General features: G+C 36.8%; 1 pseudogene across 1 annotated transcript in view; it reads right to left on the bottom strand.

Moving 5' to 3' along the window:
• LOC105420457 (eukaryotic translation initiation factor 6-2-like) overlaps positions 1 to 16,628 on the bottom strand; it is a 32,035-nt pseudogene extending 15,407 nt beyond the window's left edge. Inside the window, exons 1-4 of the transcript XR_016055325.1 lie at positions 14,515 to 16,628; positions 13,803 to 13,888; positions 13,668 to 13,712; positions 8,287 to 8,402 (exon numbers count right to left, since the gene is read on the bottom strand). The product of XR_016055325.1 is annotated as a eukaryotic translation initiation factor 6-2-like (transcript). The remainder of the gene's footprint in view (positions 1 to 8,286; positions 8,403 to 13,667; positions 13,713 to 13,802; positions 13,889 to 14,514) is intronic.
• Positions 16,629 to 17,118: the final 490 nt, after the last annotated feature.

Here is a 17,118-nt window from a genome sequence, read left to right as displayed (position 1 = left end):
TTGGCCAAACCTTTCCCAAATAGGAAAAACCTATAGAAAACCTTAGGAAACCCTAAAGAAATCAAAGAAAATACCAGGTCTAAGAATTTGAAATTGTGAAAACCCCTAAAGTTAAGTGGCACTGCTAGAAAATCCAACTCGAGTTTCAACTTTGTATAACTAATCGACATCTCACGCTAAAAACCCTATGATGAAAATGCCCTAAGTGAGTAAAGCTCAGGAGCACAATGACTTGGAGGGATAGTTGGTGCGCCCTCTGACCTTGTAACGTCCGGATGAGATTTAAAATGTATGCATTATCTTTGTCGTTCACCTGCCCCTCGAAGGACAGGGAACTCCAAAGTGTCTACTTCTTTGTCACTCACCATTATGCCTATGCCATAAAGGGGCAACTGTTGACACCCCATTTTAAAATTGGCAAATTCTGTAGTTTTCTTGAACCCTTAGGGCCACACTGTCCTAGTGAACCCCAAATCATAACCACCATAGTCCATACTGTCAACCCTATGATCTAGAACCATATTGCCTACCCTATGACCCAAAATCTTGCAAGTACCATGTTTTACCAAAAAAATCACTAAAAATAGTAAAATAACTCTTTTTTACCAAAATTTTCTCCAGAAGCATCACAAGAGCTCATGCATCAAACCTGATCAGAAAATTTATGACTTCAGATATGTTTGGTCTGGGCGACACTACTAGTGCTGCCCACCCAAACTAAGCGACACCCCTAATGCCGCCCGGGTGACACCACTGATGCTGCCCAACCCAGTTTGACCCGAAATCGTTACTTTCTGACAGGACAACTCATTGATCAGTCCTGAACAGGAATCTGCCATTTTGGGCAATCCAGGCTTGAGCGACACTACCAGTGTCACCCAGCCTAGACTAACCCGAAATGGATGATTTTTTTCAGGCAGCATCTTGACGACACCAGAATCTAGCTTGCACTGGAAATTTTCATTTCGAAGCAGGTTCCGACTGCTCGAAAATGGAAGTTTCCGCATACCAAAGGTCCCCCAGCTATTTTAGGTCAAATTTCTTGAATTTGACCAATTTTAGCTGGACACCACTGACCCGAGACCTCAGAATGGCAGATTCAGGTCAGGGGATTTACTGGTGATGGTAAGCCCTTTTCAGTCAGTTCCCAATTTATAAAAATGATAATTTGTGGGTACTTGGAGGGGCTTCCTCTTGAATTAGGTTAGAAAAGAGTTAGGACAAAGAAGAGTAAACCCTAACCATTGACCGGAGAAACCCTGAACCCTAGTTTTTCAGCTATCCTTAAGGCAGAAAACCCCTTTCAACCAGATTAAGGTCTAATCAACACACCCATTCAACCAGGCTATGACCTAGTCAACATCTGGAGAAAGAGAGGCAAAGAGGACACTGGTTCTAATATGGGTGGGCCCTCGAAGGCTTAAGAGTCCCGGGCCATCTGGCCCGGTTTGGTATACTTCTTTACTCTTTGTTTCTTCCGTTTCTATTTTGTTTCATTTTAATTAGGTTAGATTAGTTTTTATCGTTTTTATTTTGTGTTTCGCATTCGAATCAACCCTGGCACTGCCACAGATCTGAGAGCAGATCCACTCGTTTCTAAGTAGATCTGACCTCATAGCAGAATTCAATTTTCCCCACATTCTCCATCACTTTTCTTAAAATCAGTTTGTGGTGTTCAAATCTAAGGGATCTTCGTTTGAAGATCTCTCTGATTTGCATTGTAGACAATAAGCATAACAAGTCAAATTTTTATATAAGGAAAAACATTAGGTCTTGAAAGTATTTTATGTACTGAGAAAAAATGCCATTAATCTATGCACCGTTTTTAAATAACCGAATGTCTTGACTCATGTTTTCATAATACCGATTATATAACTTGGTTTTGAGTTGTTTAGAATCCTCGATTGTCTAAGACCATGAACCATAGGGTATGTCATAGAATGGCTAGCTTGCTATGTCTCCTAGACACATGTTGTGTCGATTAAATAACTTGTATGCTACCAAGAAGGCTAGTGTGGTTGACCTTTGTCGTTCATGAAGGTTGCGAATATTTTGAAACCAAACGGGAATTGATTTATTTATTTTTGCATAACACTTGCTATAATACCTCATGACATAAGTATGAGAATGCTGAGATGATACTTTTATGTTTGAGTCGGAACAGTTAACAATCCCATGATTATTTTTAGCTACTTGGATATTCATATATACAGGTATCCTGTTATAAAGGATCTAGATAAACTCAATATTCCAATGGGACTGTGGGAGCACCAGCTTGTGTTTGACAGGCCTGTTGGAACAACATACTGTTGTTCAGCCATGGAACTCGGATTCATGGCGCTAGTTGTATAGCTACTAAAGGGAGCAACTTGATTGAAGAACTTCTTTAGGCCCCTGAAGATATGACCCCATGCAATGATGGTGCGTAATGATTTTCTACGACAACAGGTCCATGATTCGCGATGCGACATGAAAGATGAACTACAACCACATACGGGATGAGATCAGAGCAGCAAAGAGAAAGAGGCGTTGCCTTCATAAATCCTTTGTGAAAAAATTGATGACGAAATCCATGATTAATGTAATAAGAGAGAATAAGAGAGAAATGCTTGCGAGAGATTGTAATTGGGGGGATGAGAATGTGAGGAAGAGAGATTATAAGGCCTCCAAAGGCCAAGTGGGAGATGTTGGGTTTATGTGGCCTTATGAGAGCTTGTATGAGCATTTTATATAGTGAAACATAAACTTAGTAAGTGTAGTCTTCGTGTAGACCATATACTAGGTAATGTTATTTGTCAATACTCGGACTAGGCTCAACATGCTACACCAACTGAGCTGAAAAACCTAAGGTACCTGGGCATAGAGATAAAATCGAGAATGTGAGGTCGAAGTATACCTAATGAGAGCCGAGGGACTATGACCCTTGTGTGTGATGAATAGCCTTTAGAGACAAGGTTAAACCTTATAGTTGTATCATCACACAGCATGTATGTAGATAGTTGCATTAAGATAGTAATCCACCATTGAGAGTAAAGCGTGTAAATATGCGAGAGATTACCCCTATGCACCATAGAGTCATGGTTGCATCCTGATTTGAGGACCATGGATTTGTCTCTAGAGGAGAACCTGAAATCCACACACAAGGATTGCATCCCCTAACCGATTGGCTAACTTTGGTGGTCCAATTATGAGCCCCTGCGATGGATTGTGGGTTATGGGAACTACTGAGTCAGTTTGAGAAAGTTAGGTGGATCGGAGTCCGCAGTTGAAGGTAGAGTGCTCCAGCACATTGATAAATTCCTAAACCTAAACGAATCACTTCCCATCAAAATTAATTAATTTTATGTCATGATTTTTATAATGTTTATTTGAATTTTTTGTGAATCTTCTGAGTTTTTATTTTTGTCATTTGAATTTATAAATTCTGATAAAGTCATTTTCCAATGTTTTAAATAAATTATGAGATTTAAAATTCGAAATTCAAAATAAAATATTTTCTAAAATTATATGGACCCTCCATAAAATATGAAGGTCCATTTAACATATTTGGTATTTGGGTGGAGCCCAAGAGAAACCACCAAAGGGTGGCACGCCCCACCCATAAGCGATTATTCAAGCTTGCATAATGTGGTGATGATTATCCTATGCAAGTTGGCTTTCTAATTTTGGATGAGGCCAACTTGCACAATAAAATTGAAATATCAAGTCTCGTGAATCAAGATTGCTTGATTTAAAAAATAAGAAATTTATATACTAAATTAGAAAGTAAGAGATATACTTTCTTTATTTAAAAATTTGATGGGAATAGATATAGGAAATGGAGGATAAGGCTCTAGCATCTTCCTTTTAATTTTGATGGTGGATCAAAAGATTAATAACTCACATCTCTCACCCCACAAGTCTCCTTGGATCGACGGTCAAGATTTGCTCCCACTAAAGATTGCAAACCTTAAGGCATAAAAAATCTATAAAAAGAACTCACCTCCCTTACCAAATCTCTACACCAATTCTCTTCTCTCTCTAAGAATTATCTCTCTCCAAGTATTCTATAGGGGTCACTCCACAACCTAGGGCTTCATATCTCTCCCTAAGTTTAAAGAGGGGGGGCATACCCCAACCTAAACTACTCTCTTTGAATCCCAAGGGGGCACATCCAAGCTATCTTCTTTTTATCTCTCCTATGGTTCTAAGGGGCAGAACCTAGCTTGGGATTGGTCTTGATTTGTGGGTAGCAAAGGGGAACATCCCTTTGGTAGTAGATCTCTCCCTCTTTAATTTCTTACTATCATCTCCCTAAAAATCAAGCCAAGGAGGCTTAAGTAAAACTCAGGTATAGTTGGTTCTAGATCGAAAGTCATATGCTTTTGAGAGAGTTTCCCCACAAGTAAAAGAATCAAGTATTGACCATCAATCTAAGGAGACTTGTGGCGTGAGAGATGTGAGTCATCAATTATTTCGATCCACCATCAAAATTCAAAGGAATGTGCTAGAACCATATCCTTCTTTTCTTAATTCTATTCCCATCAAATTTTTAAATAAGGAAAGTAAATCTCTTACTTTCTAATTTAGTATATCCATTCTTTATTTCTTAAATCAAAAAATCTTAATTCACAAGACTTACTAAATATTTTAAATATTTGATTTCATTATGCAAGTTGGCCTCATCCAAAATTAGAAAGCCAACTTGTATGAGATAATCATCACCACAACATGCAAATTTGAATAATCCCATATGGGTGGGGCGTGCCACCCTTTGGTGGCTCTTGTGGCCTCACCCAAATACCACATGTGTTAATAGGCTTCCATATTTTATAGAGGGACCCATATAATTTTAAAAAATATTTTATTTTGAATTTTGAATTTAGAATTTTAAATATCATTATTTATGTAAGACATTGAAAAATTACTTCTCTTAATTTATAAATTTCAAATGATAAAAATAAAATATCAAAAAATTCAAAAAAAATTCAAAAAAACATTATAAAAATCATATAACATAAAATAAATTAATTTTAATGGGAATCGAATCCATTTAGGTTTAGGAATTTATCAATGCACTGGAGCACTCCCCCTTGAACTGTGGACCACGATCCACCTAGCTTTCTCAAACTGACCCAGTAGTTCTCATGACCCACAATCCACTGCATGGGCTAATAGTTGGACCACCACAGTCATCCAATCGGCTAGGGGATACAATCTTAGTATGTGGATTTTAGGTTCTCCCCTAGAGACAAATCTATGGTCCTCAGACCATGATGAAACCACGACTCTATGGTGCATAGGGTTTATCTCTCGCACATGTACACATTTGACCCTCAATGGTAGATTACTATCTCAATACGGTTATCTATGGATATGTTGTGTGATGATACAACGATGAGGTTTTAGCCCTGTCTCTAAAGGTTGTTCTTCACACACAAGGGTCACAGTCCTTCTGCTCTCATTTGAGCATACTAGGACCTCATCAAGAGCTAACCCACTAAACCCTTCTTGGTTTTATCTTTATACCCAGGTAGCTTGGGTTTTTCCAACTCGGCCGGCCTAGCACATTGAGCCTAGTCTGAGTACTGACAAATAGTATTTGCCTAGTATGGTTCATACGAGGACCACACTCCCATTGAGTTTATGTTTCACTATATAAAATGCTCATACAAGCTCTCATAAGGCCTTTAAAAGCCACACAAACCCAATAGTCCAAAGCCCAAGCCAGGCCCGACCCAGGGCCCCAACTAGGTGAACCAGTAGCACCTAGCCCAATTCAGGCCATGGTGGACCTCATAGAATTTAAGCATAAAGACACATTAAAGAAAAGGGTTGGGCAAGCCATGGCCTCTAGCTCAAACCTAGCATGGCCTTATCTAATCCTCGAGCTAAGGAAGCTTGCCACTCAAGCCAGCTCCCATCGCCTGATCCCAGGTTTTTCAGGGAGGGGCCTAATTGTCGTGCCCCATTGCCAACCCCAGCCACCACCACCATCAAATCATACCACCATCACTGCTCCATCACTACTACTATCGTCATTACCCAGTCAAAACCACCACCATTATCACCCCTCCACCACGACCTGCACCATGGCAGCACCAATGCCCTTCCTCTACCACACCCTTACCCAGCTGCCACCACCCCCAAACTCGGGCACCACGGTAGAGTTGTAATTTAAGTCAGAGAAAATCAAACAAATTACAAAATGAGAAAATTATGAAAGAAATTCCAGTTTAAATTAGAACAACCAAATGCACCCCTTCCCCCCCCAACCAAACAAGCCACAATTCATCAAATTGAAAATCAATTACAGCTTGAAACCTAAATGAAAAATGCTGAAATATGACATCCAAATAGGTCCTAATACAAATGAAATAAATACTCTCAATAGATCGAAGGGGTGCAGCATGGCCTCTAGTGGACTAGGCTCCAATGGAGAACAACATAGGAAAGAAGGGGAAGGCAAGTTGTATTATGGATTAGAGTACTTAGTGAAAAATATGGGTGCAATGGCTTCGAAAGGGGTCAAACGACATGGATAGATCTATCTTTGTAATATGAGATGGGATTAATAAGGAGGTTTAGGAGGACGACGCTAAAGGACAGGGTAAGCTAGGTCCTAGTACAACATTTGTGAGGGAAACAAGATTCTCATATATTTCCCAATGCTTATACAGAAAGCCACTGATCCCAATTTTAGGCACTGGAACTTTATTTATCAATTGGCAACTAGGGTTTCAATAATTTGATGTTGTCCTTCCAAATAAATGCACAATGTGTTAGACGTAAGTCATCGACTCACCAACTATAAAGCAACTTAGACAATTTGTACCTCGTACTTAAAACAGCTAAGCATGCTTGGTAACACATTTCTCAGAAGAACATTTTCCATCTAAATTCTTGGCTTCTCTTTTATCCCAGTGATTGAGATAGATTGAGTTATAGAGGTGCTAGAAACAAATGCCTATTCTGAGGCCCATGATTGGGAGCATGCTGCCTGTCAAGTCTGTGAAGTTGAATTTTAATGGCAACTGATGATTCTCTGATACTGAGGAAGGCACTGCTATTGGCTTTGGCAGGCCCACTTGTCACCATTGTTACTTCAATGCCTCTCTGGTAAACTAATCATGGAAGGCAGCATTACCAGACTTAATTCTCTTGGGCCAATAGGCCGACTTCTTCCGCTTCAGCCTCTAAATTGAAGCGAAGGGAAGCAAATACTGCTTCAATCATCAGCTATTTATTGGAAATATCAGCAGTTTAATAAATATATTGGCTAGTTATCTTAAAAAATTTGCAATACTCTTAACCTATCAGATATATTTTTTAACCTTGGCGTAACAATATAATTTGGATTTATTTTATTTTAAAAATAACAAAATTCCTTAAATCAACCCAAGGGCCAAATCGGATCGCCTTCCCAGCCAAAATGAAGAGGCTTCCAAAGTGAATGAAAAAACTGGTGGAAGGTGATTCGCTCTGTATAATTTGGTAAATTTCTCCTCGAGTCACAATTCCTGTTGATGACTGCATGTCGAGTTTTTAAACTTTCCATGAGGCATTGAAATAATTAATAAGGTTAAAATATCTTTCCCCACGGATAGGCCTAATCAAATAGATTTCCAGCCCAAGATGGAACATGTAGAGGCAAGTTCCTGTCTAGTTATTTGTTTAGCTCTATCCAACATAAGCAAGATGCATGCAGTTGATTTACACTGCTGATACCTATCATACATCCAATCCACATGGGTATGGTATAAACTAAGTCAGCGATACAGAGCATATTCAATTCTCAAATACAATAAACCAAATCAGAGACCAAATCAGAGCAATTAAATTTACCATATTGATCAATTTGAACTTCACTACCAAAAGGCCTTCATGTAATGAAATGTACTTTTTTGTTCTCGCCCAATGGGTAAAAAGCCAAGTAATATAATGGTTCTAAGACACAAATGAAACAACCAATTAATTTGGAGGGATGTAAGAAATAGCACATCAAGACATTGATAATCCACTTAGAGCCCCATAAGGTTTTGTAATTGGCACATTTTCATTCATAGGAAAGTAATATAGCACATATAGAATCGTTTCATAACTAACCAGGCCATGAATGTCAAACTGTAAAGGGAATCAATAAGTTAATCCAGAGATTGAAATAAAACCATAGCAACCATCCAACCGGATGTGAATATATTTGAGAGGAGAAATATATAGTGGACTGTCCTAGTTATCTAGCAATTACAAGAATTCAATGTGGAAATAGAAGAAATCTAGAGTTTCCCCAGGGTGGAATGAGCATACCTTGTCTAGATCGGTATGTGCAAGAGCAACATGGTCATTGCAAACTATACAATTTGTCAATGTTGATCGCTGAACAATCACTTGATCAGGCAAACTGTTCCTCAAATGATAAAGCTCTATGGACAGCAACAACACAAAGAGAGATGTCAAACACAGTGCACAAGTTATTTATCAAGAAGGAAGTTATATGGAAAAATTGTATAATATAAGCAATCTTCTTTTATGGGGAGGGAGGGGGGCTACTTTGTAGGTTCAACCTGTACACAATTGACAAAAATATATATATATTATATATACAACTGTACATATCTTCAAGGACAGAAAAATATTACTATTAGACATGATATCTAGACACAAAACATAAACCACATTGACAAGTGTTGTATAGAAAAAAGCTAATCAATCATATATAAACAAAGGAATTCCCTAACCAATACACTTAATAGGTGACAAGTCTTTGTGAATCCTCCTTGAAGCAGCTTCGCACACCCTCTAAACTGAATCTAGAGTTTAAGATGTAATTGAACCTTGTGCCTCAATATATTCAGTATTTACAAGTAACAGATACATAAAATTTACACAAGCTGTCTAGCATTAAGACTTGAACACTGCTCAGGAGTCACAGTCTAGTGCCAAGTTGACTCCCAGCATCCCAAGCCAACTCTTTGGGTCCTTGAGAATTTTGTACATTTAAAAAAGGAAAGAATATAAAGGAATCCAGGAAGAAATTTATTTAAAGGTCCAGTTGAGCCGCTTGTGACATGCATGAGTCCCAAGTCCACTACTGACTTGTCAAGATGGTTTACATTCATCGATGTGCTTGAACATAACTATTTTTGTGTCAACATACATACAATATGGAAAATGCCAGTAAAGTGACTCCCATCAAAATGTTCTGGAATGAATGCAGTTATGCACTGGTACAATCCTGAAAACAACTAGAGTATAGAATAACAAGATGCAGCATCTAACCCACTTAAAAAGATAATTGGAGGGCCAAACAAAGCTTGGCAATACGGTCGAAAAAAAGTGGTCCCCTTTCTTTTGGATAAGTTCCAAAGTTATGCTCATTTATCATGGAATGAGGGCAAACAGATTCTTTCATTTCTTTGATAGTTAAAATGGCCCCAATGGATGGTGGATTGGATATCTCCGTATCAAGGGAACTAAAAGGTGGACTCTCCTATTATATTTTTGATTGTTAGACCTAAATCGAGGCTCTATTGGGAGAACTTAGTCAAATATAAGAGCTCAGAGAATGGTAGCATCATTCAAATGAACAAAGTGAAATAGTTGAACTGGTTTAGCTAACTTGTAAAGGGCCAAAAGTCAGGCTCTTGATTTGAGTGTCCATAATTTTTCCTAGTAGTAGCTACTCTTGACCCTTGTATGATATTGCTAGATAAATTCAAAGGCACATTGTTTAGATGCAGGAGTATAAGTGATGCAGATAAAAATTAGGAAAAATTCAAAATTATATTTTATTATTTTTTGAGTTATTTTTCTTTAGGAATTGGTTAAGATATAAAGTTTTCAATTTTTATGGTTGACAATGGGTATTTCTAGTTACTTGCTCATGGGCTCATGGGTAAGGTCGGTGAGGGTTAACATGGCTTGAAATGAGAAAGTTCTTGTTTCATGGACTTAAGAGATTTAGTTAAAGATTTGTGGGGCCTCACGTTGGGAGAAGAAGAGATTAAGAGGGAGAAAAAATTTGAATAAGAATTTAGAGATTTAGATTTGGAGAGGAAATAGGAAGTAGACGTGAGAGAGGAAATAGGAGAAAGATATTTACGCGGAAGTTAGAGAGAGATATATATAAGGGAAAAGTTGTGCGTGACTTAGAGAAAGAGTTTATTTTTTGTGGGATTTTTTTATTTATTTATTTTTTCTTTCTTTTAAGTGTATTGAAAAGGGAGATGTCCCTTTTGGAGAAGAGAATTGGTGATTGAGTAAGAAGTTGATATTGTGAAACTATCTCTTGGGGTGGATTCCCTTATAGATCCTGAAAGAAGATATATTCTATCATTCTTTATTAGTATTTTTATTTTAATTATTTCTTCCCTACATATACCATGCTTCAGTTGGTATGAGAGCAAAGCTAATCCTACTATGGATGATCCTAGGACAAGTTTTAAAAAATTGTACCTAAGTCATAGAGGATGTTCGAACCGAATTTCGTGAATCATTAGTAATAACGATTGGAGAATACAATTATTTGAGAAAATGGTGATCGCAATCACATCAATCTTGCACTAGTAATCCCACAACAAACCCAATGTGCTAATCCCGATCGTAATGAAGAAATTTACACACGAGATCCACGTCCTATGGAGGATCCACATAATCTTGGTATTCAGCTTGATTTTCTCAAGTTTTACAAGGAACTTCAAAAATAAAAAGAAATCACGATTGAGCTTGAAATCCTAGTGTCCTACTTCGAGATAATCATGAAGTATTTGATGAATCAGTTTATTGAAGAGAAGTACCAAGACGCATGGTGAGACTGCATCACCAATTGGCATTCTAAAGGATGTAAGCTCGAGTTCAAGCTTCTCCCAACTTTGGAAGAAAAATGTAGATAAAAATTAAAAAAAATTCAAAATTATAAGTTTATTATTTTTTAGTTATTTTTATTTAGGAATAATTTTGGATAAGAAGTTTTCCATTTTTAGGGTTGATAATGGGTATTTCTTGTTTACTTGATAAGGCTCATGGGTGAGGGTTAACGTGGCTCAAATGAGAAAGTTCTATTTTCATGGACTTAGGAGATTTAGTTAGAAATTTATGGGGCCTCGCATTGGGAGAAGATATTTGAATAAGAATTGAAAGGTTTAAGGGATTTAGATTTGGAGATGAAATAGGGAAATAGACGTGAGAGACGAAGTAGGGGGAGAAAGATTAACGTGGAAGTTAGAGAGAGATACGAGAAAGGTGGTGCATGACGAGAAAGAGTATATTTTTTGTGTTTTTTATTATTTATTTTTCTTTCTTCTAAGTGTATTTATAGAAGAGATGTCCATTTTTTGGAAAAAGACAATTGGCGGTTAAGTATAAAATTGATCCTATGAAAAGAGTTTTTGGGTTAGATTCTCTTACAGACCTTGAGAGAGGGTTTATTCTCTCACCATTTATTATTGTTTTTATTTTAATTATTTATTCCCTCCGTATTCCCCAATTAGAGGGTATATATAGGGAAAAAATAATTAAAATAAAATCAATAATAAAGGGTGAGAGAATAAACCCTCTCTCAGAGCTTGCAAGGAAATCCACCTCAAAAGATCTTTTCATAAGATCAACTTTTTACTTAACCACTAATTCTCTAAAGAAAGGACATCTCTCCTTTAAATACGCTTAGAAGAAAGAATAAATAAATAAATAAACCCACAAAAAAAAAAAAAAACTCTCTAAAAGTCATGCACCACCTTTCTCTTATCTCTCTCTCTAACTTCCACGTAGATCTCTTTCTCCCTACTATATTTCTCACATATATCTCCCTATTTCCTTTCCAAACCTAAATCCCTTAAATCTCTCAATTCCTATTCAAATCTCTTCTCCCAAAGTGAGGCCCCATAAATCTTTAACTAAATTTCCTAAATCCATGAAAATAGAACTTTCTCATTTTAAATCACGTTAACATTTACCGATGAGCCTTGTCAAATAAACAAGGAATATCCATCGTCAACTTTAAACATTGGATTATTGGAAACTTCCTATCCTAACCAATTCCTAAACAAAAAATTATAATTTTGCATTTTTTCAAATTTTTATTTACATCATTCTTCTGAGCTTGGGAGAAGCTCGACCTCGAGCTTACATCCTTCAAAGGCCACTCAAATAATTAGTGATATAGTCCTACCAAATGCCTAGATACTTTTTCTTTAATAAATCGATTCATCAAATGCTTCGTGCTTAATACTTGTGCTTATCTCGAAATAGGACACTGGGATCTCAGGCTTAATCATTATTTCTTTTTATTTTTAAGTTCTTTGTAAAACTTGGGAAATCGAGCTGAATAGCAAGATCATGTAGATGCTCCACAGGACGTAGATCTTGTCTGTAAATTTCTGCATTATGATCGAGATCAACACCCTGAATTTGTCATGGGGCTACTGGTGCAAAGATCGATGTGGTTGCGATCACCCTCTTCTCGAATAATAGTATTCTCGAAATGTTGTAGCTGCCAATTCATTTCACAAAAATTAGGTTTGAACATCCTCCATGACTTTGATCAAATTTTCTAAATCTTGTCCCAGGTGATCATCCATAACAGGATTAGCTTTGTTCTCATACTAATTGATGCAAGGAATATGGAGGGAAGAAATAGTCAAAATAAAAATAATAATAACGGGTGAGATAATATGCCCTTTCTCAGGGTCTGCATGGGAATTCACCTCAAAGGATCTTTTCACAAAATCAACTTTTCACTTAACCACCAATTCTTTTCTCCAAAGAAGGGACATCTCCCCCTTTAAATACACTTAGAAAAAATAATAAATGATAAATAAATAATCCACAAAAAAAATAAACTCCCTCTTAAAGTCACGCACCACCTTTCTCTTATCTCTCTCTAACTTCCACATAAATCTCTTTCTCCTTATTTCCTCTCTCAAGTCGATCTCCTTATTTCCTCTCCAAATCCAAATCCTTTAAATCTCTCAATTCTTATTCAAATCTCTTTTTCATCTCAATCTCTTCTTCTTCCAATGTGAGGCCCCATAAATCTATAACTAGATCTCCTAAGTCTATGAAAGTAGAACTTTCCCATTTTAAGTTACGTTAACCCTCACCGACCTCACCCATGAGCCTTATCAAGTAAACAAATAATACACATTGTCAACCGTAAAAATTGGAAACTTTCAATCATAACTAATTCCTAAATAAAAATAATTAATAATAATAATAAAATAATAATTTTGAATTTTTTCCTAATTTTTATATACATCAATAGGGAAGACCAAGGCTTATGATTACCTTAACAAGGACTATGATTATCATGATGACAATAGTTTTATCGATATTGCCTAGCTTAGATGAAGTAATTCTGTTGTTGCAGACATTGTACGACTGCTGCATCGGAAATTGCATGCTGCTCTGCATGCGCGCATGTGTGTGTGTAAGAGAGAGAGAGAGAGAGAGAGACTGCATATTAACACCGGCCAAATATGTTCTACAGGGCAAAGCACCATATATTAAGAAAAATGAAAATAAAATGACAAATTATCAGAATTAGTAAAGGTCTTCAAAGAATTCATGTGTTCACACTTCACTAAGAATTCATGGATTCACCCTTCACCCAAAAGAATCATTCAAATTATAAGGTGATTTCAATAATACATAGAGAAAAACAAGTAGAAAAAAAAATGATAGCACAAGCTTACCTTGATCAGTGGTGTTGTGTGGCAAGAGAAGCCCCTTCTGGTTACCTAATATAAAAATGTAAGACTTGTCAGATCCCAACATGTGAAACAAATATTCATGACCACTTTTTTAGACATATGAGATGACTAACTTACCCACACAAAGCCGTCCAATTATTCTTGTGCCTGAAATGGATATTTTAACCACAGGAATGACATCTGCTAATTCTGCTTCAAATGTGCTGCAATAGGTGGCCCAACAATTAGCATAATCCATGACCACCAAGAACATAAAACTCAAGTAAAGCAGTGAGTATGTGAATTTCATATTATACTGTATGTTTGAATCTCAATAAGGTCCATAAGTTCTCCATTATAATCTGACTACTGTATGGTTCTAAAAAGCCAACCAGTAAAAGTTTTCTGACCCTCCGATTCTCACCAAACAATATGCATTTGTTAGTTTTGAAAATACTTAAACTTCACAAGAATTCTTAAACATAAGTCCTGCAACAAAATGAGACAAAGTTATTCACTAATAGAAATAATCAAAGAGAAATACGCCTACCTACCGAATTATTTTAGGGAAAACAACATAAAAAATTACCAAGCTACGCAATGAAAGGCATTGTGACAGAAATTCTGAACCTGAAGATTTCTCCTTCCTACTTTGTTGAAACTAATGGCATACTTCTTTGAAATGTCTGTGTGGCAAACCACACAATTTCATGAACAAGGCAGGCAATGTGTGTTTGTTGCTGTAGTTTTTTTTTTTTCAAAACATAAGCATCTCATTATCCATTGACCTTCAAGCCTAAGAACCAAAGTGAATAAGATGAAATTTGGAAGTTATTAAAACCAAGAATACCTTCGAATGTGAATGACTACAGAGCCACACATGGATTTAGGAAAAAGGATTATCTACATGTAGGGTTTAGTGGACTACAGTTGACGAGTTTCAAAATTTAAGATTTAAGAAGAGTTAGGGTCACAGTTTGAATTAAGTTGTGATTGAGAAGACGAACCAGATGGAATTGGATCGGACACACGACTAGGTTAATGAAGTTAGGGTTATGATGCATTAGGATCTGATTGGAATATGGTAGTGCAGTGAGATGTGGCTCGTTGAGGCTTGGCATGAATAGATGGAAATGTGTGGTTGAAGATAAATGAAATATAGAGGAAAGGCCAAGACTTCTATAAATCAATATAATACTACAAATATGGATACTAACTAAAAAATTGTATGATATCTGCACCATCTAAAATTAAGGTTTCACAGAATCAGCACTAACGGTGATTTGTGGAATCAACGAGACAGAGGGAATCAATACTAAGTGTGCAAGAAGGGAAATTTTATCATTCAAAGCATTGTCTGTAGTCAGGACATAGGCCCCTTCAATGTATTCATGCTAGTCCTCTAAATCCTGATTTACTTGGACTACAACATGGATCAGAACTCCACTAACATAAATGAAATTCAAACAAATAGGAAACCAAAATAATAAGTACAATAAGGAAGCTCCACAACTAAGACTAGAAAAATATAAGAGGACCATAAGAGGGTTGATGGTTGCTATGATAGCATGAAAATGATGGAACATAAAGGGGATGATATTTGTATAAGGATGTAGCACATGACATGCATGCTTCATGAAATACAGCGCTGCACGATATGCATGAGCCATGCAAAGCACTCTATACTCCCTGTTATGCTGCGATGTATTGTACACGTGCAACATGTAAGGCATTCTCCATGGCATGTGAAACTGCATTGAATGTGCATGCAATACTAAATACTCCATGGCATAATGCAGTGCACCACACATGAATTATAGCAAATGCTACATCATACTATATAATATACATTTGCAGTGATCCATGTTGCATCTCTGTGGGTGAATAGGACCCCCCAAACTTATATTTATATCTATACTAAACCCCTAAACCTCTTCTTGCAATAAAAAACTTCCCAAGTTCGAACTTTTCACACAAATAACCCATCAAAAGGACATCAAAAATACTTTGGACTTAAATACGCCTTGTTTTAAAAACATTTAAAAAGAATTTTATCCTCTCTCTTTGCCCTCTCTATCACTATCATTCTGCAAGCTCCTACTTCCTCTCTCTCTATACATATCCACCGAGCCCTTATTGTAAACCCCTATGTCCATGAGAGAATTTATTCTGTAAAGTTCTAATTTAACCCTAGTGGTTGTGGTTCTTTGAGTCTTCTATCCTTAGGGAAATCCAACTCTGCATCTGCTTTTGAAATAAGTTCTAGATAAACCAAGAACACGAAGCTCAATAAGCATTCAAACAGCAAGAGCGCTCAGGTTCTAGGAAGGCTATTTGCAAGCAAAAGGATGTTGCTTTTAGGTCATCCCCTTCTTCAACGTAAACCAGCAACGTCACATTCATCACCTCTTCATCACAAGGCATGTCATCAAAATCAGCCATTACTCCCAAGGCACTTCTCTTACTTCATCAATAAAGATTCACATCCACCTACAATTAATCGTCAATCCCTAATTAATCCCACACCACCGTCATCATCAAACAAGTCACCATAGAAGGTCACATCCCATCTTCCATTCTTCTTAGCCATCAACTTTAACCCCTAATATAAAGCACCAAAATCAGCTACACCGACTACAACCATCCAAACCCGTCTAGACCTTAACCCATACCTGCTCTGCATTAAACATTTGAACTTTCTCAAACCATCACGATATCTATATTGGCATTAATCTTAAATCATCTAGAAACCCTAAACTTATTTCTCATGTCCAAAACCTAGCTGCCCATCAAAAACCAAGTATCATTATATAATGGTAACCCTGGTTTGCAACCGCATATTCTTAAAACCTATAATGCTCAGCCCACCAAAGCTTACTAATACATTTGTAGGAGCCAATCTGCTTGGTCCTACATCACATCGTACAAAATAAATCAGTTAGTTTCATAGTGCGTTGTTTTTTGAGAAACATTTTTTTTTTTTTTTTTGTGGGGAGGTGGAGGGGTTTTGCAAGGGGGGTGTTTTGGGTGTTAATAATATGGCAATTGTTTAGTGTTCTATTCAAGATACTCAAGAAATGAAACCAAATAATTCAGCTTTTGGGATATGGCCTTTTGGCTAGATAAAAGTCTTTAGAAAATGAAAATAAAACTATGACCAATGCTTCAAGGCTCTACAACTTCTTTGATTGAAGACATGGTGCTTTGTGCACCCAATGGGCCCTCTTCTTTCAAGGCTAACAACTAAAAAACTTTATATTTTTTCTTTTTGCCCTTATCATTGGAAATTTAATGATGCACATTTATGCATTTATTGTAACTCTGGCATGGCTTCATTGGAAATTTAATGATGCACATTTATGCATTTATTGCAACTCTGCCATAGCTACCCGGATAAAGGATGAGGGTTGTGTTAGGTAAGGCAATCAGCGTAAAACTTTCCCATATTTTTCAT

The sequence above is a fragment of the Amborella trichopoda genome, chromosome 5 (assembly GCF_054954075.1).
Source record: "Amborella trichopoda isolate Santa Cruz 75 chromosome 5, AtrichopodaSantaCruz75HAP2 v2.0, whole genome shotgun sequence".
In the NCBI taxonomy this organism is placed as follows: domain Eukaryota; kingdom Viridiplantae; phylum Streptophyta; class Magnoliopsida; order Amborellales; family Amborellaceae; genus Amborella; species Amborella trichopoda.
Note: the sequence above shows the minus strand (reverse complement) of the source record. Positions and strands in the feature narration are given on the sequence as shown.